This window comes from Heterodontus francisci, chromosome 24 (genome assembly GCF_036365525.1).
Source record: "Heterodontus francisci isolate sHetFra1 chromosome 24, sHetFra1.hap1, whole genome shotgun sequence".
Lineage (NCBI taxonomy): Eukaryota > Metazoa > Chordata > Chondrichthyes > Heterodontiformes > Heterodontidae > Heterodontus > Heterodontus francisci.
The window spans coordinates 10055826-10080839 of NC_090394.1; the positions used below are offsets into that span (position 1 = coordinate 10055826).

Below are 25014 nucleotides of genomic sequence, written 5' to 3' on the forward strand. Positions count from 1 at the left end.
GGGCTTGCTATCCCATTATCTAAGTCATTAACAATATATGGTAAATATTTGGATCCTAAACTGATCCTTTTAGGACACCGATAGTCACATCTTGCCAATTAGAGTAGCAGCCCATTCCACCTACTCTCTGTCTCCTTCCGCTGAGACTCTGGGTATGCATGAAGAATCTGACTGGAAGGGCCCTTCTCACCACCAGCCACACTACATCATGGTACTGGTTTGAAAGTTCTGGCGATGAGGCATTCTACCAGCAGCAGAGGGAAAAGGCCTTTAAGTGGCAATTAATTGGCCACTTACAGGCCTCAATTGGCCTAAGGGCGGGCAGGCCGCCTGCCACCTCCTCCACTGCTCGTAAAATAGCAATGGGGGCAGGTAGACAATGGGCACAGCACCCCCGCCTTCCATCCTATTTTACATCCTTACACACAGCTTGATGCAGCTGCACACAAAACTGGCATCAGGATGAGGACGACATTGGGAACCTTGCTCCCCCCACTTTATCTAGAGGTTTGTACATGGTGTCCCTGAGGACACGGTCCATTTCTGATCTCCAGATAAAGAAAGCAAAAGATGGCTCGGGCGCCCACCACGGTGCAGAAGTGGAAAACAACCCTAGCCTATCCAGTCTCTCTTCATAACTGAAATGCTCCAGCCCAGGCAACATCCTGAATCTCCTCTGCACCCTCTCCAGTGCAATTACATCCTTCCTCTAGTGCGGTGACCAGAACTGTACACAGTACTCCAGCTGTGGCCTAACTAGCATTTTATACAGCTCCATCATAACCTCCCTGCTCTTATATTCTATTTTGGCTAATAAAGGCAAGTATCCCATATATCTTCCTAACCATCTTATCTACCTGTGCTGCTGCCTTCAGTGATCTGTGGACAAGAACACCAAGGTCCCTCTGTACTTCCTAGGGTCCTACCATCCATTGTATATTGCCTTGCCTTGTTAGTCCTCCCAAAATGCATCACCTCACACCTCTCAGGATTAAATTCCATTTGCCACTGCTCCGCCCATCTTACCAGCCCATCTATATCGTCCTGCAATCTAAGGCTTTCCTCCTCACTATATACAACATCACCAATTTTCGTGTTATCTGCCAAATTACTGATCATTCCTCCTATATTCACGTCTAAATCATTAATGAACACTACAAAGAGCAAGGGTCCCAGCACCAGTCCCGGCGATACACCACTGGTCACAGGCTTCCAATCGCAAAACCAACCCTCAACTATCACCCTCTGCCTCCTGCCACTTAGCCAATTTTGGATCCAATTTGCCAAATTGCCCTGGATCCCATGGGCTCTTACCTTCTTAACCAATCTCCCATGCGGGAACTTATCAAAAGCCTTACTGAAGTCCATGTACTGGTCCATGTACATCAACTGCTTTACCCTCATCTACACATCCAGTCAGCTCCTCAAAAAATGCAATCAAGTTCGTTAGACATGATCTCCCCCTGACAAAGCCATGCTGACTATCCCTGATTAATCCCTGCCTCTCCAAGTGGAGATTAATTCTGTCCATCAGAATTTTTTCCAATAGTTTCCCTCCCACTGATGTTAGACTCACTGGCCTGTAATTACCTGGTTTATCTCTGCTACCCTGCTTGAATAATGGGATCACCTTCGCTGTCCTCCAGTCCTCTGGTATCTCTCCTGTGGCCAGAGAGGATTTGAAAATTTGTGTCAGAGCCCTGCTATCTCCTCCTTTGCTTCACATAACAGCCTGGGATACATCTCATCTGGGCCTGGGGATTTATCTACTTTTAAGCCCGCTAAAACAGCTAATACTTCTTCCCTTTCAATGCTAATTTGTTCAAGTATATCACAATCCCCCTCCCTGATCTCTACACCTACATCGTCCTTCTCCATAGTGAACACAGATGAAAAGTTATCATTTAAAACCTCACCTATGTCCTCCGGCTCCACACACACATTACCACTTTGGCCCCGAATGGGCCCCACTCTTTCCCTGGTTATCCTCTTGCCCTCAATATACTTATAAAATGCCTTGGGATTTTCCTTTATCTTGCCCACCAGTGTTTTTTCATGTTCCGTCTTCGCTCTCCTAATTACTTTTTTGAGTACCTCCCTGACACGTTCTGTACTCCTCTAGGGCCTCCGCTGTTTTCAGTGCTTTGAATCTGCCATAAGCCTCTTTTTATCTCCTTATCCAATCCTCTATATCCCTTCACATCCAGGGTTCTCTAGACTTGTTGGTCCTACCCTTCACCTTTACGGGAACATGTTGGCCCTGAACTCTCACTATTTCCTTTTTGAATGACTCCCACTGGTCTGATGTGGACTTTCCTACGAGTAGCTGCTCCCAGTACACTTTGGCCAGATCCTGTTTTATCATATTGAAATCAACCTTCCCCCAATTCAGTACCTTTATTTCTGGTCACTCTTTGTCCTTTTCCATAACTACCTTATGGTCACTAACCCTGAAATGCTCCCCCACTGACACTTCTATCACTTGTCTGGCTTCATTTCCTAGGATTAGGTCCAGTACTGACCCTTCTCTTGTCGGGCTCTCTACGTGCTGGCTCAAAAAGCTCTCATGTATGCACTTGAAGAATTCCACCCCCTTTAAGCGTTTTGCACTAAGACTATCCCAGTTAATATGATTACCCTATTATTTTTACACCTCTCCGAGATTTGCCTGCATATCTTCCCCTCTATCTCTCCCTGACTGTTTGGAGGCCTGTACTACCCTCCCAGCCAAGTGATTGCCCCCTTTTTGTTTTTAAGTTCTACCCCATATGGCCTCATTTGAGGAACCTTCTAAGATATCATCCCTCCTTACTGCAGTAATTGACTCCTTGATCAACAGTGCACTGCCACCTCCTCTTTTAGACCCTCCCCTGTCACGCCTGAAGATTCTATACCCTGCAATATTGAGCTGCCAGTCCTGCCCTTCCCTCAACCATGTCTCTGTGATCGCAATAATGTCATATTCCCATGTGCTAATCAACGTCCTCAATTCATCTGCCTTACTAGTAAGACTCCTTGCGTTAAAGTAGGCGCCATCCAGCCTTGCATTATTCGCTTGTGCCTTAACAGGTCTATAATTGCTCTGCCTTCCAGACTGACTCAGTTTCTCCTCTATATTTGACTGTGCATCACCCCCTACTGTACCTCCACTCTGTATCCCACCACCCCCCTCTCACTCCCCAACAGCATTAGCAAACCTCCCAGCAAGGATGTTGGTCCCGTTCCGATTCAGGTGCAACCAGCCCAACTTGTATAGGTCCCACCTTTGCCAGAAACAGACCCAGTGATCCAGGAAACAAAAGCCCACCCTCCTGCACCATCTCCTCAGCCACACATTCATCCACTCTTTCCTCCTACTCCTACACTCACTAGCACGTGGCACCAGGAGTAATCCAGAGATTACCAAAAAAAACTGTAGTGGTGCTTTTGGGAATGGCATTAAACAGGAATTAGAGATGCATGCGATAAAGGAACATCTGTAATTATGGGTGATTTTAATCTGCATATAGATTGAGCAAATCAAATTAGTCACAATACCGGAGAGGAGGAATTCATGGAGTGTATACAGGATTGTTTTCTGGACCAATATGTCAAGGAACCAACAAGAGAACAGGCCATCCTAGACTGGGTTTTCTGTAATGAGAGAGGAATAATTGACAATCTAGTGCGAGACCCCTTGGGGACGAGCAACCATAATATGATAGAATACTTCAAGGGATGATGGTGGATAGGCAATGGCAAACATTCAAAGAGCGCATGGATGAACAACAATTGTTTATTCCTGTCTGGTACAAAAGTAAAATGGGAAAGGTAGCTAAACCATGGCTAACAAGGGAAATTAGAGATAGCATTAGATCCAAGGAAGAGGCATACAAATTCGCCAGAAAAAACAACAGACCTAAGGATTGGGAGCAGCTTAGAATTCAGCAAGGGAGGACCAAGGGATTGATTAAGATGGGGAAAATAGAGTATGAGAGTAAGCTCGCAGGGAACATAAAAACTGACTGTAAAAATTTCTATAGGTATGTGAAGAGAAAAAGATTGGTGAAGACAAATGTAGGTCCCTTACAGTCAGAAACAGGGGAATTTATTATGGGGAACAAAGAAATGACTAGCCAACTAAATGCATACTTTGGTTCTGTCTTCACAAAGGAGGACACAAATATCAGAGCAGAAATGTTGGGGTACACAGAGTTTTTTGAGAGGGAGGAACTGAAGGAAATCTGGAGATATTACACTAATACAGTATTAGTAGAGAAATGGTGTTGGGGAAATTGTTAGGGATTGAAGGCCGATAAATCCCCAGGGCCTGATAATCTACATCCCCGAGTACTTAAGGAAGTGGCCCCAGAAATAGTGGATGCATTGGTGGTTATCTTCCAAGATTCTATAGATTCTGGAACAGTTCCTACAGATTGGAGGGTAGCTAATGTAACCCTACTATTTAAAAAGGGAGGTAGAGAGAAAGCAGGGAATTATAGACCAGTCAACCTGACGTTAGTAGCGGGGAAAAGTCTAGAGTCCATTATCAAAGATTTTATAGCAGAGCACTTGGAGAACAGTGGTAGAATCAGACAGAGTCAGCATGGATTTACAAAAGGGAAATCATGCATGACAAATCTACTAGAATTCTTTGAGCATGTAACTAGTAGAATTGATGAGGGGGAGCCAATGGATGTGGTTTATTTGGACTTTCAGAAGGCTTTCGACAAAGTCCCACATAAGAGATTAGCGTGTAAATTTAAAGCACATGGGATTGGGGGTAGTTTATTGCGATGGATAGGAAATTGGTTGGCAGACAGGAAACAAAGAGTAGGAATAAATGGGTCTTTTTCCGAATGGCAGGCGGTGACTAGTGGGGTACCGTAGGGATCAGTGCTAGGACCCCAGCTATTCACAATATATATTAATGATTTAGATGAGGGAGCTAAATGTAATATCTCCAGATTTGCAGATGACACAAAACTGGGTGGGAGGGTAAGTTGTGAGGAGGATGGGAGAGGCTTCAGGGTAATTTGGACAAGTTGAGTGTGGGCAAATGCATGGCAGATGCAGTGTAATGTGGATAAATGTGAGGTTATCCACTTTGGTAGCAAAAACAGGAAGACAGATTATTATCTGAATGGCTATAAACTGAGAGAGGGGAATATGCAAACGAGACCTGGGTGTTCTCGTACACCAGTCGCTGAAGGTAATCATGCAAGTCCAACAGGCGGTAAGAAAGGCAAATGGTATGTTGGCCTTCATAGCAAGAGGATTCGAGTACAGGAGCAGGGATGTCTTTCTGCAATTATACAGGGCCTTGGTAAGGCCACACCTGGAATATTGTGTGCAGTTTTGGTCTCCTTATCTGAGGAAGGATGTTCTTGCTATAGAGGGAGTGCAGATTTACCAGACTGATTTCTGGGATGGCGGGACTGACATATGAGGAGAGATTGAGTCAGTTAGAGATTATATTCGCTGGAGTTAATAAGAGTGAGAGGGTTCTCATTGAAACCTTAAAATTTTAACAGGATTTGACAGGGTAGGTGCAGGAAGGATGTTTCCAATAGTGGGGGAGCCCAGAACCAGGGGTCATAGTCTAAGGATACAGGGTAAACCTTTCAGGACTGAGTTGAGGAGAAATTTCTTTACCCAGAGAGTGGTGAGCCTGTGGAATTCGGTACCACAGAAAGCAGTTGAGACCAAAACATTGTATGTTTTCAAGAAGGAGTTAGTTATCACTGTTGGGGTAAAAGGGATCAAAGGGTATGGGGCGAAAGCGGGAACAGGTTACTGAGTTGGATGATCATAATGAATGGCAGAGCAGGCTCGAAGGGCCAAATGGCCTACTCCTGCTCCTATTTTCTATGCTTCTATGTTTGACCTTTGAGATCCTGCTACCTAGCTCCCTAAATTCTTGTTGCAGAATCTCATCCCTCTTTCTACCTATGTCGTTGGTACGAATGTGTAATCTAACCTCTGACTGTTCATCCTCCCCCTTCAGAATGTCCTGCAGCCGCTCCGTGATATCCTTGACCACTAGCACCAGGGAGGCAACATACCATCCTGGAGTCACGTTTGCGGCCACAGAAACGCTTATCTGTACCCCTTACGATAGAATACCCTATCACGATAGCTCTTCCACTCTTTTTCCTGCCCTCCTGTGCAGCTGAGCCACCTGTGGGTGCCACAGACTTGGTTCTTGCTGCTTTCCCCTGAGAAGCTATCTCTCCCAACAGTATCCAAAGCGGAAAATCTGTTAGAGAGGGAGATGGACCCAGGGGACTCCTTCACTACCTGCCTAGTTCTTCTACGCTGCATGGCGATCACCCATTCCCTTTCTGCCTGAGCAGTCTTTACTTGCAGTGTGACCACCTTTCCTGCAGACCATGTAACCTGGTATATTTTGTTTCTTGTCCTGAGTGTCTTAGAATTATAGAATCATATGCAAGAGCAACTCACCTAGTCCCACTGCCCCACCTTTTCCCCATCGCCCTGCAAACTTTTTCTCTTCAGATAATTATCCAATTCTCTTTTGAAAGCTTCGAGTGAATCTGCCTCCACCGCACTCTAAGACAGTGCATGCCAGATCCAAACCACTCGCTGCAGAAAAAAGATTTTCCTCACGTTGCTCTTGCTTCTTTTGCCAATCACCTAAGATCAGTGTCTACTATTTCTGGATCTTTCTACCAATGGGAACAGTTTCTGACCTTTCTCTGCACTCATACTTCCTGATCTTCCACACCATGATGCTTCCTCACTACTGGCCTTATATGATCCTTTACTATTAGGGTTAACACCACGCCCACCCCCCCCCATCCTTGCCACACACCTACTTTACCATCTTGTCTGTCTTTTTGAAATATCAAGCACCCTGGAATATTTAGTTCCCAACTTTGGCCACCATGTAACCATGGGTGATTTTACATTGCGGTGGACATAAGCAACGGTGGTATACCCGTGTGAACCGCACGTCATGGAGCCACCGCGATATTCAGCGCAGCGGCTCATTTAAATGGTCGGGGTGAACCGCCCACCCCGATGAGTGGAGTGGGAGGACTGTCCATCCCCAACAATGTCGTCAGCAGGCACTGGCGCCATGTTTAAAGAGCTTCCATTCCATTTACATTTTTCAAGGTAAATGCAATAAAAAATTTAGATCTATTTAAATTTCCCTCTCCCAGGTCCCCAAAAACCATAAAATTAATTGCTTGACCTCTCCCCACCCCCTAAACACTTCCCCTGCCCACCTGACCTTCACCCACCTAAGTTCATAAACTTTAAACTTTACCCCTTCCCACCATCCCCTCCACCAATCACTCTGATGCCACAACACCCCCCCACCCCCTGCCGCACTGAAAAACTCACCTGCTCCCCCCTCCCCACTAGCCTTCCGCCTCGGTTCCCCAGACGGGGATCCGAAGTTACGAGAGTGCCGGCGAAGGCACCAATATCACTTGGGATGGATGACAGGAGCACAACGGTCATTCATTCATATGTAAATTATTTACATTGTAAATTGGGCTCCCGTTGCCAAGCGACAATGGGGGGGGGGCCACCACAAGGCCTCACTGCCACCAGCAATATGGTGTAATATGGGGCCAGCCTTCCTGGCATCGAGGTCCATGGCGGGCCTCTACCGGAGCATTTTACGGCCCCTACCGCCACGATCCCCAACGTTGGTGGCGGGGGGTCTGTAAAAATTAGCCCCATGTCTCTGTAATGGCTATGAGATCAAACCCATTTATCTCTATTTGTGCCATTAATTTGTTTATCTTGCTATTATGAACGTATTGTGCCTTTTTCCTGATTTGACCATATTCACTGATGCACTATTACTGTTAAACTCTCTATCCCTTCCTGTCACTCTCTGCAAAGCTTAACCTAAATCGCAACACTGCTCTGTGACATTGACTTTCCTCTTTAGATTTCTAACTTTCTGCTCACTTGAACCCTCCTCGCTACTTATGAGTTTAAAAGCCTGACCTCCAACCCTAGATATTCAATTCACCAGGACACTGGTCCCAGCTAATGGAACAGTTCCCTCTTTCCCCAGTACTGGTGCAATGTATGATGGCATGAAGAGAGCTCTTGGGCCAACCATCAAGAAGATCACCCCCCTCAAATCTAAATCGGGGGACATAATCACTGACCAACGCAAACAGATGGACCGCTGGGTTGAGCACTACCTAGAACTGTACTCCAGGGAGAATGCTGTCACTGAGACTGCCCTCAATGCAGCCCAGCCTCTACCAGTCATGGATGAGCTGGACATACAGCCAACCAAATCGGAACTCAGTGATGCCATTGATTCCCTAGCCAGCGGAAAAGCCCCTGGGAAGGACAGCATTACCCCTGAAATAATCAAGAGTGCCAAGCCTGCTATACTCTCAGCACTACATGAACTGCTATGCCTGTGCTGGGACGAGGGAGCAGTACCCCAGGACATGCGCGATGCCAACATCATCACCCTCTATAAAAACAAAGGTGACCGCGGTGACTGCAACAACTACCGTGGAATCTCCCTGCTCAGCATAGTGGGGAAAGTCTTTGCTCGAGTCGCTCTGAACAGGCTCCAGAAGCTGGCCGAGCGCGTCTACCCTGAGGCACAGTGTGGCTTTCGTGCAGAGAGATCGACTATTGACATGCTGTTCTCCCTTCGTCAGATACAGGAGAAATGCCGTGAACAACAGATGCCCCTCTACATTGCTTTCATTGATCTCACCAAAGCCTTTGACCTCGTCAGCAGACGTGGTCTCTTCAGACTACTAGAAAAGATCGGATGTCCACCAAAGCTACTAAGTATCATCACCTCATTCCATGACAATATGAAAGGCACAATTCAACATGGTGGCTCCTCATCAGAGCCCTTTCCTATCCTGAGTGGTGTGAAACAGGGCTGTGTTCTCGCACCCACACTTTTTGGGATTTTCTTCTCCCTGCTGCTTTCACATGCGTTCAAATCCTCTGAAGAAGGAATTTTCCTCCACACAAGATCAGGGGGCAGGTTGTTCAACCTTGCCCGTCTAAGAGCGAAGTCCAAAGTACGGAAAGTCCTCATCAGAGAACTCCTCTTTGCTGACGATGCTGCTTTAACATCTCACACTGAAGAATGCCTGCAGAGTCTCATCGACAGGTTTGCGGCTGCCTGCAATGAATTTGGCCTAACCATCAGCCTCAAGAAAACGAACATCATGGGGCAGGATGTCAGAAATGCTCCATCCATCAATATTGGCGACCACGCTCTGGAAGTGGTTCAAGAGTTCACCTACCTAGGCTCAACTATCACCAGTAACCTGTCTCTAGATGCAGAAATCAACAAGCGCATGGGTAAGGCTTCCACTGCTATGTCCAGACTGGCCAAGAGAGTGTGGGAAAATGGCGCACTGACACGGAACACAAAAGTCCGAGTGTATCAGGCCTGTGTCCTCAGTACCTTGCTCTACGGCAGCGAGGCCTGGACAACGTATGCCAGCCAAGAGCGACGTCTCAATTCATTCCATCTTCGCTGCCTTCAGAGAATACTTGGCATCAGGTGGCAGGACTATATCTCCAACACAGAAGTCCTTGAAGCGGCCAACACCCCCAGCTTATACACACTACTGAGTCAGCGGCGCTTGAGATGGCTTGGCCATGTGAGCCGCATGGAAGATGGCAGGATCCCCAAAGACACATTGTACAGCGAGCTCGCCACTGGTATCAGACCCACCGGCCGTCCATGTCTCCGTTATAAAGACGTCTGCAAACGCGACATGAAATCGTGTGACATTGATCACAAGTCGTGGGAGTCAGTTGCCAGCATTCGCCAGAGCTGGCGGGCAGCCATAAAGACAGGGCTAAATTGTGGCGAGTCGAAGAGACTTAGTAGTTGGCAGGAAAAAAGACAGAGGCGCAAGGGGAGAGCCAACTGTGCAACAGCCCCAACAAACAAATTTCTCTGCAGCACCTGTGGAAGAGCCTGTCACTCCAGAATTGGCCTTTATAGCCACTCCAGGCGCTGCTTCACAAACCACTGACCACCTCCAGGCGCGTATCCATTGTCTCTCGAGATAAGGAGGCCCAAAAGAAGGTGCCAGTACCCCATGAATTGAAACCCTGGTCTATCACACCACTCTTTGAGTCATACTTTCAACTCTCTGCAGCAAAACAAAAGTAAAGTACTGCAGATGCTAGAAATCTGTAAAAACAGGAAGTGCTGGAAATACTCAGCAGTTCTGGTAGCATCACAGAATCACAGAATGGCTACAGCACAGAAGGAGGCCACTTGGCACACTGTATCTGCACCAGCTCTCCGAATGAGCAAATTACTGAATGCCATTCCCCCGCCTTCTCCCCATAGCCCTGCACCTTCTTCCTTTTCAGATAACTGTCCAATTCCTTCGTGAATGCCTCGATTGATCCTGCCTCCACCACGCTCTTAAGTAGTGCATTCCATATCCTCACCGCTTGCTGTGTGAAAAAGTTTTTCTTCATGATTCCATTGCTTCTTTTGGGTAGACGGTGGCGTAGTGGTATTATCACTGGACTAGAAACCCAGAGACACAGGGTATTCCTCTGGGGACATGGGTTCGAATCCCACCACAGCAGAAGGTGGAATTTGAACTTAATAAAAATCTGGAATTAAAAACTAGTCCAATGATGGCCATGAAACCATTGTCGATTGTTGTAAAAACCCATCTGGTTCACTAATGTCCTTTAGGGAAGGAAATCTGCTGTCCTTACCTGGTCTGGCCTACATGTGACTCCAGACCCACGGCAATGTGGTTAACTCTTAAATGCCCTCTGAAATGGCCTAGCAAGCCACTCAGTTGTACCTAACCGCTACAAAGTCTATAAAAAGGAACGAAACCGGACGGACCACCCGGCATCGACCTAGGCACCGGAAACGACAACGGCAAACCCAGTCCTGTCGACCCTGCAAAGTCCTCCTTACTAACATCTGGGGGCTTGTGCCAAAGTTGGGAGAGCTGTCCCACACACTAGTCAAGCAACAGCCTGACATAGTCATACTCACGGAATCATATCTTACAATGTCCCAGACACTGCCATCACCATCCCTGGGTACGTCCTGTCCCACCGGCAGGACAGACCCAGCAGAGGTGGTGGCACAGTGGTATACAGTAGGGAGGGAGTTGCCCTGGGAGTCCTCAACATCGACTCCAGACTTCATGAAGTCTCATGGCATCAGGTCAAATATGGGCAAGGTAACCTCCGACTGATTACCACCTACTGCCCTCCCTCAGCTGATGACTCAGTACTCCTCCATGTTGAACACCACTTGGAGAAAGCACTGAGGGTGGCAAGGGCACAAAATGTACTCTGGGTGGGGGACTTCAATGTTCACCACCAAGAGTGGCTCGGTAGCACCACTACTGACCGAGCTGGCCGAGTCCCAAAGGACATGGCTGCTAGACTGGGTCTGCGGCAGGTGGTGGGGGAACCAACACGAGGGAAGAACATACTCGACCTCGTCCTCACCAATCTGCCTGCCGCGGATGCATCTGTCCATGACAGTATTGGTAGGAGTGACCACCGCACAGTCCTTGTGGAGACGAAGTCCCACCTTCACATTGAGGATACCGTCCATCGTGTTGTGTGGCACTATCACCGTGCCGAATGGGATAGATTTCGAACGGATCTAGCAATGCAAAACTGGGCATCCATGAGGCACTGTGGGCCATCAGCAGCAGCAGAATTGTACTCGACCACAATCTGTAACCTCATGGCCCGGCATATCCCCCACCCTACCATTACCATCAAGCCAGGAGACCAACCCTGGTTCAATGAAGAGTGCAGGAGGGCATGCCAGGAGCAGCACCAGGCATACCTCAAAATGCACTGCAGCAACGCACCAAGACTTCTTAGACAGCACCTTCCAAACCTGCGACCTCTACCAACTAGAAGGACAAGGGCAGCAAATACATGGGAACACCACCACCTGCAAGTTCCCTTCCAAGTCTCACACCATCCTGACTTGGAACTATATCGCTGTTCCTTCACTGTCACTGGGTCGAAATCCTGGAACTCCCTTCCTAACAGCACTGTGGGTGTACCTACCCCACATGGACTGCAGCGGTTCAAGAAGGCAGCTCACGGGCAATCAGGGATGGGCAATAAATGCTGGCCTGGCCAGCAACGTCAATATCCCATGAATGAATACAAAAAAAATACACATCTCTGTAATGGCTATCTGATCACATGTATTTATTACTATTTGACCTGTCAATTCATCTGCTTTGTTATGAATGCTACGTGCATACAGATAGAGCCTTTTGTTCTGTCTTTTTACTGTTTTTGTAACCTCTAGTCTTATCTGCTGGTGCACTCTTAGGTTTGTGCACTTTGTCCCTTCCTGCCGCACTCTGATTCCTATTAACTCCCACTGCTTGAATGGCTTCCTTTACCATGGTGCTATGGTCAGTTCACTCATCCACCTTGCTGCCCCCGCTTTCATTCATACAAGTTGCAAGAACCTTGAACTTGTTCGTCAATTCTAAAGGCTGAGACTCCTCCATTTCTATATTCGGGGCCACCATATCTGCCTCACTCACAGTCACACCCTCCTATCCCGGACCTTGGACCAAATCAGAAGACCCTATGCTAAGGGGTATGACCACCTCCTGGTACAAAGTGATCAGGCACCTTCCCCCCACTGCTGTGTCTGCAGCTCAGCCTCTAGCTCAATGACTCTGAGTCAAAGTTCCTGCAGCCACAGCCACTTACTGCATACATGTTTGCCCTGGCTCACACTGGTATACAGGAGTTCCCACAGCATGCAGTCGCAACACATCACCTGACCTGCCATTTTATTATGTGGTAATTAATACATGTTTGTACTTAATTAACAATTAACTTAAAATTAATAAAACCTACTACTTCCAAAAAGCTTTATTACCACTAGTAAACTTTACTAATACTAATAAAACCTTAAGTTATGAAAGATAAATGAGCAAAATGTCAAAATACTCACCAACCAATCACTTACCAGGTTCCCTTTCCAGCCCCAGCCTCCCCCGCCCATCTCAGACCCCACCCAGCCCCTGCCCCATCCCCATCCCCGCTCGGCCCCTGCCCCAGACCCAGACCCCGCTCGGCCCCTGCCCCAGCCCTTGCCCCAGACCCCGTCCCCGCTCGGCCCCTGCCCCATCCCCATCCCCATCCCCGCTCAGCCCCTGCCCCAGCCCCCGCCCAGCTCCTGCCCCATCCCCGTCCCCGCTGAGCCCCTGCCCCATCCCTGTCCCCGCTGAGCCCCTGCCCCATCCCTGTCCCCGCTCAACCCCTGCCCCATTCCCCGCCCAGCCCCTGCCCCATCCCCGTCCCCGCTGAGCCCCTGCCCCAGACCCGTCCCCGCTCGGCCCCTGCCCCAGCCCCCGCCCAGCCCCTGCCCCATCCCCGCTCAGCCCCTGCCCCAGATCCCGCCCCAACCCTCACCCCAACTCCATCCCCACTCAGCCCCAACCCCAGCCCCCGCCCCATCCCTGCTCAGCCCCCACCCCAGCCCCTGCCCCAGACCACGCCCAATCCCCACCCCATCCCCGTCCCTGCTCAGCCCCTGCCCCAGACCCCGCCCCAGCCTCTGAAGCTCTCAGACCACTCCACTTTCACTCAGGCATTCGACACTATCAGCAGAGCAGGGCTCTACAAGATTTTGGGAAAAACTGTCTGTCCACCGAAGCTCCTCAATGTCATCCACTCCTTCCATGAGAACATGCACTGCACTGTACAGTTTGATGGCTCCACTTCCGACAGTTTTGGAGTGAAGAATGGAGTGAAACAGGGTTGTGCCCTAGCCCCCACTCTGTTTGGCATCTTCTCCTCCATGCTTTTAATCTTCGCCTTCCCTGCAGATGTGGAAGGAGTCTACTTGCACACTAGGTCAGACAGCAAGCTCTACAATCTGAAGGTTGAAAGCGAAGACAAAAACACATCACGTCCTGATCAGAGAACTCCTCTACGCTGATGATGCTGAGCTAGTTGCTCACACAGGCAGATCGGACACGTCCGCAGGATGGAAGACGGTTGCATAACCAAGGATCTGCTGTATGGTGAGGGAGCTGGGGCCAGATGACCAGTGAGATGCCCAAAATTCCTCTTCAAGGACGCTTGCAAGCGTGACATGAAGGCCCTAAATATCGACTATCGCAGCTGGGAAGTCCCTAGTTGGCGAAAGAGGGAAATGGCGACACATCCTGTGGACTGGTGTGCACGACCACGACAACCAGTTGCTACAGCAGCTTGGCAACAGCGCCAACATCAAAAACAACAACTCACAGTGTCACTTGGCAGCTTCACGTGCAGCAGTTGTGGCAGAACCTGCCTCTCAAGGACTGGCCTTCACAGCCATCAGCAAAGGTGCACCAAGAGAAGACATCCCACCGAAATGGATTGTTTGCTGTGTGTCTGTCATCTTTCATAGATGGAAGGATGCCAACCAAGGGAAATGTCAAGGATGTAGAACAGAGTAGTGATTTGGGTAAAATTAACAGAGGGTGTCAAGAAAGGACAGAGGCTTAACAAAGGTCATTGGGGCATCAGTGACTAAGGTGACATCAGGGAAAATAGAAAAAAGTGAGAACTAAAGACACTATATCTGAATGCATGAAGCATTCAGAACAACTTAGATGAATTAATAGCATAGATAGAAATGTATAGATTTGATCTAATAGCCATTACTGAGATGTGGTTGCAGAGGGCTTAAGTTTGGGAACTAATTATTCCAGGATAGATAACTTTTGGAAGAGATGAGAAAATGGAAAAGGAGGAAGGGTAGCCCTGATTATAAAGAATGGGATAGAGACAGTAGAGACGTGGGATCTTAGATCAGAAAATCAAGAAGTAGAATCAGTTTGGTTGGAGCTAAGAAACAGTAAGGGGCAGAAAACATCAGTGGGAGTTGTTTAGAGGCCCCCTAACAGTAGTCATAAAGGAGGGCAGAGTATAAATCAGGCAATTAGAGATGCATATAATAAGAGTAATACAGTAATCATGGGGTACTTTAATCTTCATATAGACTGGGTAAAGCTTTTAGTAATGGTGTGGAGGAAAAGTTCATGGAATGTGTATAACATAGTTTTTTTTAGATCAATATGTTGAGGAACTAAATAGTTACAGGCTATTGTGCAACCTTATAGTAAAGAAATATGTAGGAAAGATTGATCATAACATGATAAAATTTTATATTGAGTTTGAGAGTGATTTAGTTAAGTCTGAAACTAGGGTCTTAAATCTGAGCAAAGCAAATTACATAGATATGAGGAGCAAGTTGGCTAAGATAGATTGGGAAACTACATTAAAGATACGGCGGTAGTTAAGCAATGGCAGACACTGAAAGAATTAGTTCATAATTTGCAATGAGTGTACATTCCCTTAAGGAATAAAAACCCTGTAAGGAAAAGTGGTCCAACTCTGGCTAACAAGAGGAGTTAAGGATAGTACTACATCAAAGGAAGAGGTTTATAATGTTGCCAAAATGAGAAGTCAGCCAAAGAATTGAGAGGATATTAGAATTCAATAAATGAGTACCAAGAAATTGATAAAGTAAGAGAAAAGAGAATATGAGAGTAAACTAGAAAGAGACTTAAAGCAGGTCTTAAAAGATTCCAAAGATATGTAAAAAAGAGGATATTCAAATAGTCATTTGGTAGTACAGAACTTAAGTATTGCTGAAAATAGAATATTGCTGAAAATAGACATGTTGTCGAAGCTCAAATTGTCTTGTACTCATCAGGACAATCCGCAAGAATACCAATTTAAGCGAAAACAACAACCTGATACTGTATGAGAAGAGAATGTTGATTGGTTGGCAAGTGAACTCTGATTGGTAGAGGTGTTGCCCTAGAGAATGCATCAGTTTACGGTGACTAACTGTTCACTGCCGAGCTTTGCTTGAAATTTAAACCAGGCAGCTTGACTCTGATTGGTCAAGGCATTTCCCTGAGGAATGAACCAGTAAATGGCTGTCACTTCTTTTGTTCAGCTGAAACAGGCGCAATGTATGTACATGTTCTATCTGGGGCCTTGTGTATTAATATATGTAGCTTCCAGTAGGTGCAATGTGCCACACTGCGAGCCCTACTGACAATCTTAAATTGGTTGTCAATGTAATTCTTAGCACACTGAGGATTATTTAGCAAATGTTGTCCAATCACGGAATCACGTCTAATGTTGGACACTATGATTTGAGTTTTGCAAGCACGGCCTGGTTGGGTACGACTTGTACCTTGCCCATTGCGAACAGCGGAAGGGACATGTTGTTTGATGTTTTCCCTTACATTGGTATTCTTTCAGATTGTCCTGATGAGTGCAAGACAAAAAGCTTTGACAACATGTCTCTATTTTCAGCAGGAGGAGATTACAGAAAGTAAACCTGGGTCCCTTTGAGGCAGAGACAGGTGAAATATATAATGGAAAATAAAGAAATGGCAGAGACATTAAGCAAATACTTTGTATCTGTCTTCATGGTAGAAAACAAAGAAAATTCCAGCAGTAATGGGCAACCAAGAGTCTAGTGGGACTGAGGGACTAAAAGAAATCGTACAGGAGAAACTAATGGGACTGAAAGCCCCTGGACCTGATGACCTACATCCTAGGGTTTTAAAAGAGGTGGTTACAGAGATCGTGGATGTATTGATTTTGATCTTTCAGAATTCCCTAATATTCTGGAATGGTCCCCATGAATTGAAAGTTAGCAAACAAAAGCCCACTATTCAAGAAAGGAGAGAAAGATATAGAAAATGAGGAATTATAGGCCAGTTAGTCTGACATCAGTCGTAGCCTTTGGTGTTCCTGTTTTACACCCATGTAGATCCAGTTTTTACTAAAATGAGTTTCCTTATTTAATGAGGAAACTGCAGAAGATGGAGTTAAGAGTTTAATTGCTCTTTAGGCTGCAAGCAAGAACCCATATTTTGTAAAAAGAAAACCTTTATAGGGATAGTTTGAAATCATAGGTTGCAGACTCCTGCGCTGTTTGTTGGGACGTTTATCTGCATAATTCAAATGATGGTCCATATTTTTTAAAAAGATTGTTGTAATACATTTGACTATCATTAAATGTGACAGGAAGTGCTATATCAAACCTGTCCTTACCTGGTCTGGCCTACATGTGACTCCAGACCCACAGCAATGTGATTGACTCTTAAATGCCCTCTGAAATGGCCTAGCAAGCCACTCAGTTGTATCTAACCACTATGAAGTCAATAAAACAGAATGAAACCGGACGGACCACCCGGCATCAACATAGGCACCAGAAATGACAACGGCAAGCCCAGCCCTGTCGACCCTGCAAAGTCCTCTTTACTAACATCTGGGGGCTTGTGCCAAAGTTGGGAGAGCTGTCCCACAGACTAGTCAAGCAACAGCCTGACATAGTCATACTCATGGAATCATACCTTACAGACAATGTCCCAGACACTGCCATCACCATCCCCGGGTATGTCCTGTCCCACCGGCAGGACAGACCCAGCAGAGGTGGCGGTACAGTGGTATACAGTAGGGAGGGAGTTGTCCTGGGAATCCTCAACATCGACTCTGGACCCCATTGAGTCTCATGGCATCAGGTCAAACGTGGGCAAGGAAACCTCCTGCTGATTACCACCTACCGCCCTCCCTCAGCTGATGATTCAGTACTCCACCATGTTGAACACCACTTGGAGGAAGCACGAGTGGCAAGGGCACAAAATGTACACTGGGTGGGGGACTTCAATGTCCATCACCAAGAGTGGCTCGGGAGCACCACTACTGACTGAGCTGGCCAAGTACTAAAGGACATAGCTGCTAGACTGGGTCTGCGGCAGGTGGTGAGGGAACCAATAAGAGGGACAAACATAATTGACCTTGTCCTCACCAATCTGCCTGCTGCAGATGCATTTGTCCATGACAGTATTGGTAGGAGTGACCACCGCACAGTTCTTGTGGAGACGAAGTCCCGCTTTCACATTGAGGATACCCTCCATTGTGTTGTGTGGCACTATCCCCGTGCTGAATGGGATAGATTTCAAACAGATCTAGCAATGCAAAACTGGGCATCCATGAGGCGCTGTGGGCCATCAGCAGCAGCAGAATTGTACTCAACCGTGATATCAAGAAGTGACGGAAGGCACTAGCTACTGCAAAGGCTATGGGCCCTGACAATATTCCAGCAATAGTACTGAAGACCTGTGCTCCAGAACTTGCCGCACCCCTAGCCAAGCTGTTCGAGTACAGCTACAACACTGGCATCTACCTGGCAATGTGGAAAATTGCCCAAGCATATCCTGTACACAAAAAGCAGGACAAGTCCAACCCGGCCAATTACTGCCCCATCAGTCTACTCTCAATCATCAGTAAAGTGATGGAAGGTGTCATCGGAAGTGCCATCACGCGGCACTTGCTTAGCAATAACCTGCTCAGTGACGCTCAGTTTGGGTTCTGCCAGGGCCACTCAGCTCCTGACCTCATTACAGCCTTGGTTCAAACATGGGCAAAAGAGCTGAACTCAAGAGCTGTGGTGAGAGTGACTGCCCTTGACATCAAGGCAGCATTTGACTGACTATGGCATCATGGAGCCCTGGCAAAACTGAAGTCAATGGGAATCAGGGGGAAAACTCTCCGCTGGTTGGAGTCATACCTAGCACAAAGGAAGATGGTTGTGGTTGTTGGAGGTCAATCATCTGAGCTCCAGGACATCACTGCAGGAGTTCCTCAGGGTAGTGTCCTAGGGCCAACCATCTTCAGCTGCTTCATCAATGACCTCCTTCAATCATAAGGTCAGAAGTGGGGATGTTCGCTGATGATTGCACAATGTTCAGCACCATTCATGACTCCTCAGATACTGAAGCAGTCCATATAGAAATGTAGCAAGACCTGGACAATATCCAGACTTGGGCTGATAAGTGGCAAGTAACATTCGTGCCACACAAGTGCCAGGCAATGACCTTCTCCAACAAGAGAGAATCTAACCATCCCCCCTTGACGGTCAATAGCATTACGATCACTATATCCCTCACTATCAACATCCTCGGGGTTACTATTGACCAGAAACTGAACTGGAGTAGCCATATAAATACTGTAGCTACAAGAGCAGGTCAGAGGTTAGGAATCCTGCGGCAAGTAACTCACCTCCCGACTCTCTAAAGCCTGTCCACCATCTACAAGGCACAAGTCAGAGTGTGATGGAATACTCTCCACTTGCCTGAATGGGTGCAGCTCCATCAACACTCAAGAAGCTTGACACCATCCCGGACAAAGCAGCCCACTTGATTGGCACACCATCCACAAACATTCACTCCCTCCAACACCGACGCACAGTGTCAGCCGTGTGTACCATCTACAAGTTGCACTGCAATAACTCACCAAGGCTCCTTCGACAGCACCTTCCAAACTGCGACCTCTACCAACTAGAAGGACAAGGGCAGCAAATGCATGGGAACACCACCACCTGCAAGTTCCCCGTCAAGCCACACACCATCCTGACTTGGAACTATATCGCCGTTCCTTCACTGTCGCTGGGTCAAAATCCTGGAACTCCCTTCCTAGCGGCACTGTGGGTGTACCTACCTCACATGGACTGCAGCAGTTCAAGAAGGCAGCTCACCACCACCTTCTCAAGGGAAATTAGGGATGGGCAATAAATGCTTGCCTAGCCAGTGACGCCCACATCCCATGAATGAATTAAAAAAAAGACATTTAGTATTCTGGCAATATAGCAAACTTCCTGGGGTGTTGCTGATGTTCTGTACAGTTATGGATGTCAAACCATCTTATGCACAATTTCTGCTAAGGTGGGGCTGTGTCTTTTTTATACCACAATGTCTTATTGTTGTTCAACAAATTATTGTTTGGTGAACAAATTTTTCAGATTGGAATGTAGTTTGCCAATTTCAGCCTGTAACTCAGAAGAGTTGAGGAATATTATAATGCTGGTGCTTGTTCATCGAAAATGATAGCCACACACCAACCTGCAATGACCCTGACCAAACAATTCAACATTTTGTGACATCCAGCTATGTCTGTTATTAACCATTAGATCCCTATGCCATAAAGGCCAGGATGGCTTACCAGAATAATATGCTGGACATTAAATAGTAAATGTCCCCAATAGTAATAAAAATCATGTATTTCAATTTACCATAAACAAGGTCATGAGAGAGTTGCTTACATATATGAGAAAGAGAGAGAGATAATTCCAAGTTGATGAACTGATTTACACTGTATATATTGTACGGTCGTGTGGCCCTTTAATGGCAGTTGTACATTTCAGCACAAAGCAGTTGAATTTTGATATTACCAGTAAAGACATTAAAGGATTCCAAAGAAACAGCAAATTAAATTTACATCATTTTTTTTTTTTTAGGTACAGTAGCGCAGCCCAGAAGATCAGATCGCTTTTCTGCGATGATAGGTTTAAGTGCTGTCCTCACATTTCTGGTCTTAGTAGCTGTGATACAAGTGACACACGATGCTATACAAAGAAATAAAAGGTAAGGAAATTTTAAAACAATTGACTCTGCTAAACTTCCCTTCCCAAGACAGAAAAACCCATTATGAGTTGGAAATCTCAAAGTTGAAAATATGCATTCTGTCTAATTTATCTAATCATATGCTGAATTCGCAGCAGTTTATTGTAGGCTCAATAAAATCATAGTTTATTTATTTAGAGATGCAGCACTGAAACAGGCCCTTCAGCCCACCGAGTCTATGCCAACCAACAACCACCCATTTATACTAACCTTACAGTAATCCCATATTCCCTACCACCTACCTACACTAGGGGCAATTTACAACAGCCAATTTATCTATCACCTGCAAGTCTTTGGCACCCAGCGAAAACCCACACGGTCACAGGGAGAACTTGCAAACTCCGCACAGGCAGTACCCAGAATCGAACCCAGGTTCCTGGAGCTGTGAGGCTGCGGTGCTAACCACTGCGCCACCCAGTTATGAGCATAAAACAGAACTCAGACAAAGCAGATTATAGTGACCTAAAATGCAGAATGAAGAATTTTAAATGGGAATTTAGCAAGAGTGGGAATTCAGAGTGGTTATTGGTGTTTTTATCAAACTGGAATTTAGCTCAGTATTTTAATTTAATAATCTGCAAGTTAGTTAGCAGTTAACCGTCAGTCAACTGTAAATAAGTGGTTTGGTGTTAATTAGATACTGGGCTGAATTTTACGAGTGCGCCGCAGTTTGTGGTGGCACACTCTGATGGCGGCGTGCATCCCGCGCAGATGTGCCGTTACTGAGCCCCCGCGGGGGCTGATTTAAATAGAGGGGGCGGAGCGGCCGACCACAGTGACATAGAGGGGGTGGCCGCTGCGTCCCCGGCAACGGCATCAGGCGCCACTGCACAGGCACCATTTTTAAAGGGCTTCAAGCACTTCAGTTATATTTTAAAATGTAATGGTCCTGATCTCCGGGAATTAAAAATAAAATGTCAGCTGTAAATCACATATCCCACCCCCCAAATGGGTCATTTATACAATAATTGCCCTCTAACCCCATAATAACATTTGTTCCCTTTGGCCCTCAACCCCTTCCCACCATCCCCACAGCCAATAAAAAATGTTTTCCCCGCTCCTCCACCTCTCCTGCCCTGAAAATGTTATTCCTCCCCCCTCCCCACCAAGTTCTCACCTCGGAACTCCTTACGAAGTTCCGAAGGCACGCGAGCTGCGTTTGTTGGCGGTAAAATTGGCGTGGGACGGCCGCCACCTGCAGGTAAGTCTATTTGCATATCATTTAGGTTTATTTAAATATGCAGATGAAGGCTCGCCGCCAGGTGTCGGGGAGGCCGCACAGCGGTCCCCCTGCTGCCGGTAATATGTGGTGGGCCCTTCTCGATGTTGTGGGTCCAGGCGGGCCTCTCCCCACAGAATTTTACTGGCCCCCCCCACCCCCTCTGCGACCAATGTCTTCGAGGGGCTGGTAAAATTCAGCCCACTGTGTAGTTGGAAATTGACTGACCAGTTGAAACTAGTGCATTTATTAGATGGGGTATCAGCTAACTGAATGAAGTTGAATTAAAAGGGAACCCAAAAATCTTCAATTGCCATGTAAATAGGAAGCAAATAGTTAAAGATGGAGTGGGGCCTGTTAGGAACAAAGTGGATGATATATGCTTAGAGGCAAGGCTTGAATACTTAATGAGTACTTTGTATTTGTGTTTAATAAGGAAGAGGATGTTGTCAAAATATCAGTAGAAGCTGAGATGGTAGAGGTAATGGATGGGATGAAAATTGATAGGTAGGATGTACTGTCGAGACTGGATATGTTTAGAGTGGATAAGTTGCCTGGTCCAGATAGCTTGCATCCCAGGTTGCAAAAGGAATTGGGGATGGAGATAGTGGAAGGGTTTGCCATAATCTTCCAATCTTTCCTAGATATGGGGGAGGTGCCAGAGGATTGGGGAGTGGCAAATGTGACACCTTTATTTATGAAAGTGTGTAAGGACATTCCTAATAACTACAGACTGGTCAGTTTAACCATCAGTGGTGGGTAAGGTTTTAGAAACTATAATGGGAAAAAAACGACAGGCACTTGGAGAGGTTTGAGTTAATTAAGGAGAGCCAGCATGGATTTGTAAAAGGCAGATCGTGCTTGACTAATCTAATTGATTTTTTTGATGAAGTAACAGAGAGATTGATGAATGGAATTTAATGGTGTGGACTTTTTAGATTTTAAGAAAGCATTTGACAAAGTACCACATAAAAGGCAGGTTAACAAATTTGAAGCTTATGGAATAGGAGTTTCAGCTTGGATAAAAAAAATTGGCTTATGGACAGAAAACAGCAAGTTGTGGTAAATGGTCATTTTTCAGACTGGAGGATGGTAGACAGCAGTATTCCCCAAGGGTCAGTGCTAGGACCGCTGCTTTTTTGATATCTATAAATGACTTGGATACTGGAATACAGAGTAAAATTTCAAAATGATACCAAACTTGGAGATGTGGCAAACAGTGAGGATGAGACTAATCAACTGCAACAGGGCATAGATAGGCTAGCAGGATGGGCAGACAAGTGACAGGCAGAATTTGATACAGAGAAATGTGAGGTAATGCATTTTGGGAAAATGGATAGGGAGAGGCAATATAGACTAAATGGTATATTCTAAAGACTGTACAGGGATATAGGGACTTGGGGTTCATGTGCAGGTGGAAGGACATATTGAGAGTAATTAGAAAAGCATGCGGGATCTTGGGCTCCATAAATAGAGGTGTTGAGTAGAACAGCAGGGAAATCATGCTGAACCTTTATAAAGCTCTGGTTAGGCCCCAACTAGAGTATTGTGTCCAGTTCCGCTCACCACACTTTAGGAAGGATGCGAGGGTCCTTGAGAGGGTACAAAGCAGATTTACCAGAATGGTTCCAGTAATGAGGGATTTTAGTTACAAGGTTAGGCTGGAAAAGCTGGAGTTGTTCTCTTTAGAGCAAAGGAGATTGAGAGGAGATTTAATAGAGGTGTACAAGATGATGACAGGTTTAGATAAGGTAGACAAAGAAAAGATGTTACCATTAGCTGACGGTACAAGGACTAGGGGATACAAAGTTACAAAGCTTTTGGCAAGAGCTGTGGGGGGATGTGAGGAAAAACTTTTTATGCAGTGAGTTTTAATGTAACTTGCTTCATATGAAGGTGGTGGAAGTGGAGACAATGAATGATTTGATAAGGAAGTTGGATGGGCACTTGAGATAGAGCGGGGGAATGGGATAGACTGGATTGCTCCATGGACTCAATGGCCGAATGACCTCCTTCTGTGGCGTATTTGTCAATATATGAGTGGGTTTGCTGGTATGAGACTTGGTGACGAGAACATCAAAGAATGGCATGGAAAGTTGTTCCATCTCCATGCTGAAATTGATATTTGGATGTTGGTTATTAAGATAGAACATAGAACAGTATTGCACAGTACAGGCCCTTCGGCCCACGATGTTGTGCCGAACCTTAAACCTCCTCTAAGATCAAACTAACTATCTACCCTTCATTCTACTATCATCCATGTACTTATCCAAGAGTCGCTTAAATGCCCCTAATGCTTCTACTACCACCGCTGGCAGCGCATTCCACGCACCCACCACTCTCTGTGGAAAGAACCTACCTCTGACATCTCCCCGAAACCTTCCTCCAATCACCTTAAAATGATGCCCCCTGGTGATAGCCCTTTCCACCCTGGGAAAAAGTCTCTGACTATCCACTCTATCTATGCCTCTCATCATCTTGTACCCCTCTATCAAGTCACCTCTCATCCTTCTTCGCTGCAATCAGAAAAGCCCTAGCTCCCTCAATCTTTCTTCGTAGGACATGCCCTCCAGTCCAGGCAGCATCCTGGGAAATCCCCTCTGCACCCTCTCTAAAGCTTCCACATCCTTCCTATAATGAGGCGACCAGAACTGAGCACAATATTCCAAGTGTGGTCGAACCAGGGCCTGATAGAGCTGCAGCATAACCTCGCGGCTCTTAAATTCAATCCCCCTGTTAATGAAAGCCAACACACCATACGCCTTCTTAACAACCCTATCAACTTGGGTGACAACTTTGAGCGATCTATGGACATGGACCCCAAGACCCCTCTGTTCCTCCACACTACCAAGAATCCTGTCTTTAAGCCTGTATTCCGCATTCAAATTCGACCTTCCAAAATGAATCACTTCACACTTTTCCAGGTTGAACTCCATCTGCCACTTCTCAGCCCAGCTCTGCATCCTGTCAATGTCCCGTTGCAACCGACAACAGCCTTCCACACTATCCACAACTCCAGCAACCTTCGTGTCATCAGCAAACTTGCTAACCCAGCCTTCCACTTCCTCATCCAAGTCATTTATAAAAATCACAAAGAGCAGAGGTCCCAGAACAGATCCCTGTGGAACACCACTGGTCACCGAGCTCCATGCTGAATACTTTCTATCTACTACCACCCTCTGACTTCTATAGGCCAGCCAATTTTGTATCCAGACAGCCAACTTTCCCTGAATCCCATGCCTCCTTACTTTCTGAATGAGCCTACCATGGGGAACCTTATCAAACGCCTTGCTAAGATCCGTATACACCACATTC

At 46.5% G+C, this 25014-nt stretch overlaps 1 long non-coding RNA gene across 1 annotated transcript in view; it reads right to left on the reverse strand.

The window, feature by feature from the left end:
- Nucleotides 1–20188: 20188 nt before the first annotated feature.
- LOC137383194 (uncharacterized) overlaps nucleotides 20189–25014 on the reverse strand; it is a 56776-nt gene continuing 51950 nt past the window's right edge. Inside the window, exon 3 of the long non-coding RNA XR_010977345.1 lies at nucleotides 20189–20422. This is a non-coding gene — a long non-coding RNA (uncharacterized lncRNA). The remainder of the gene's footprint in view (nucleotides 20423–25014) is intronic.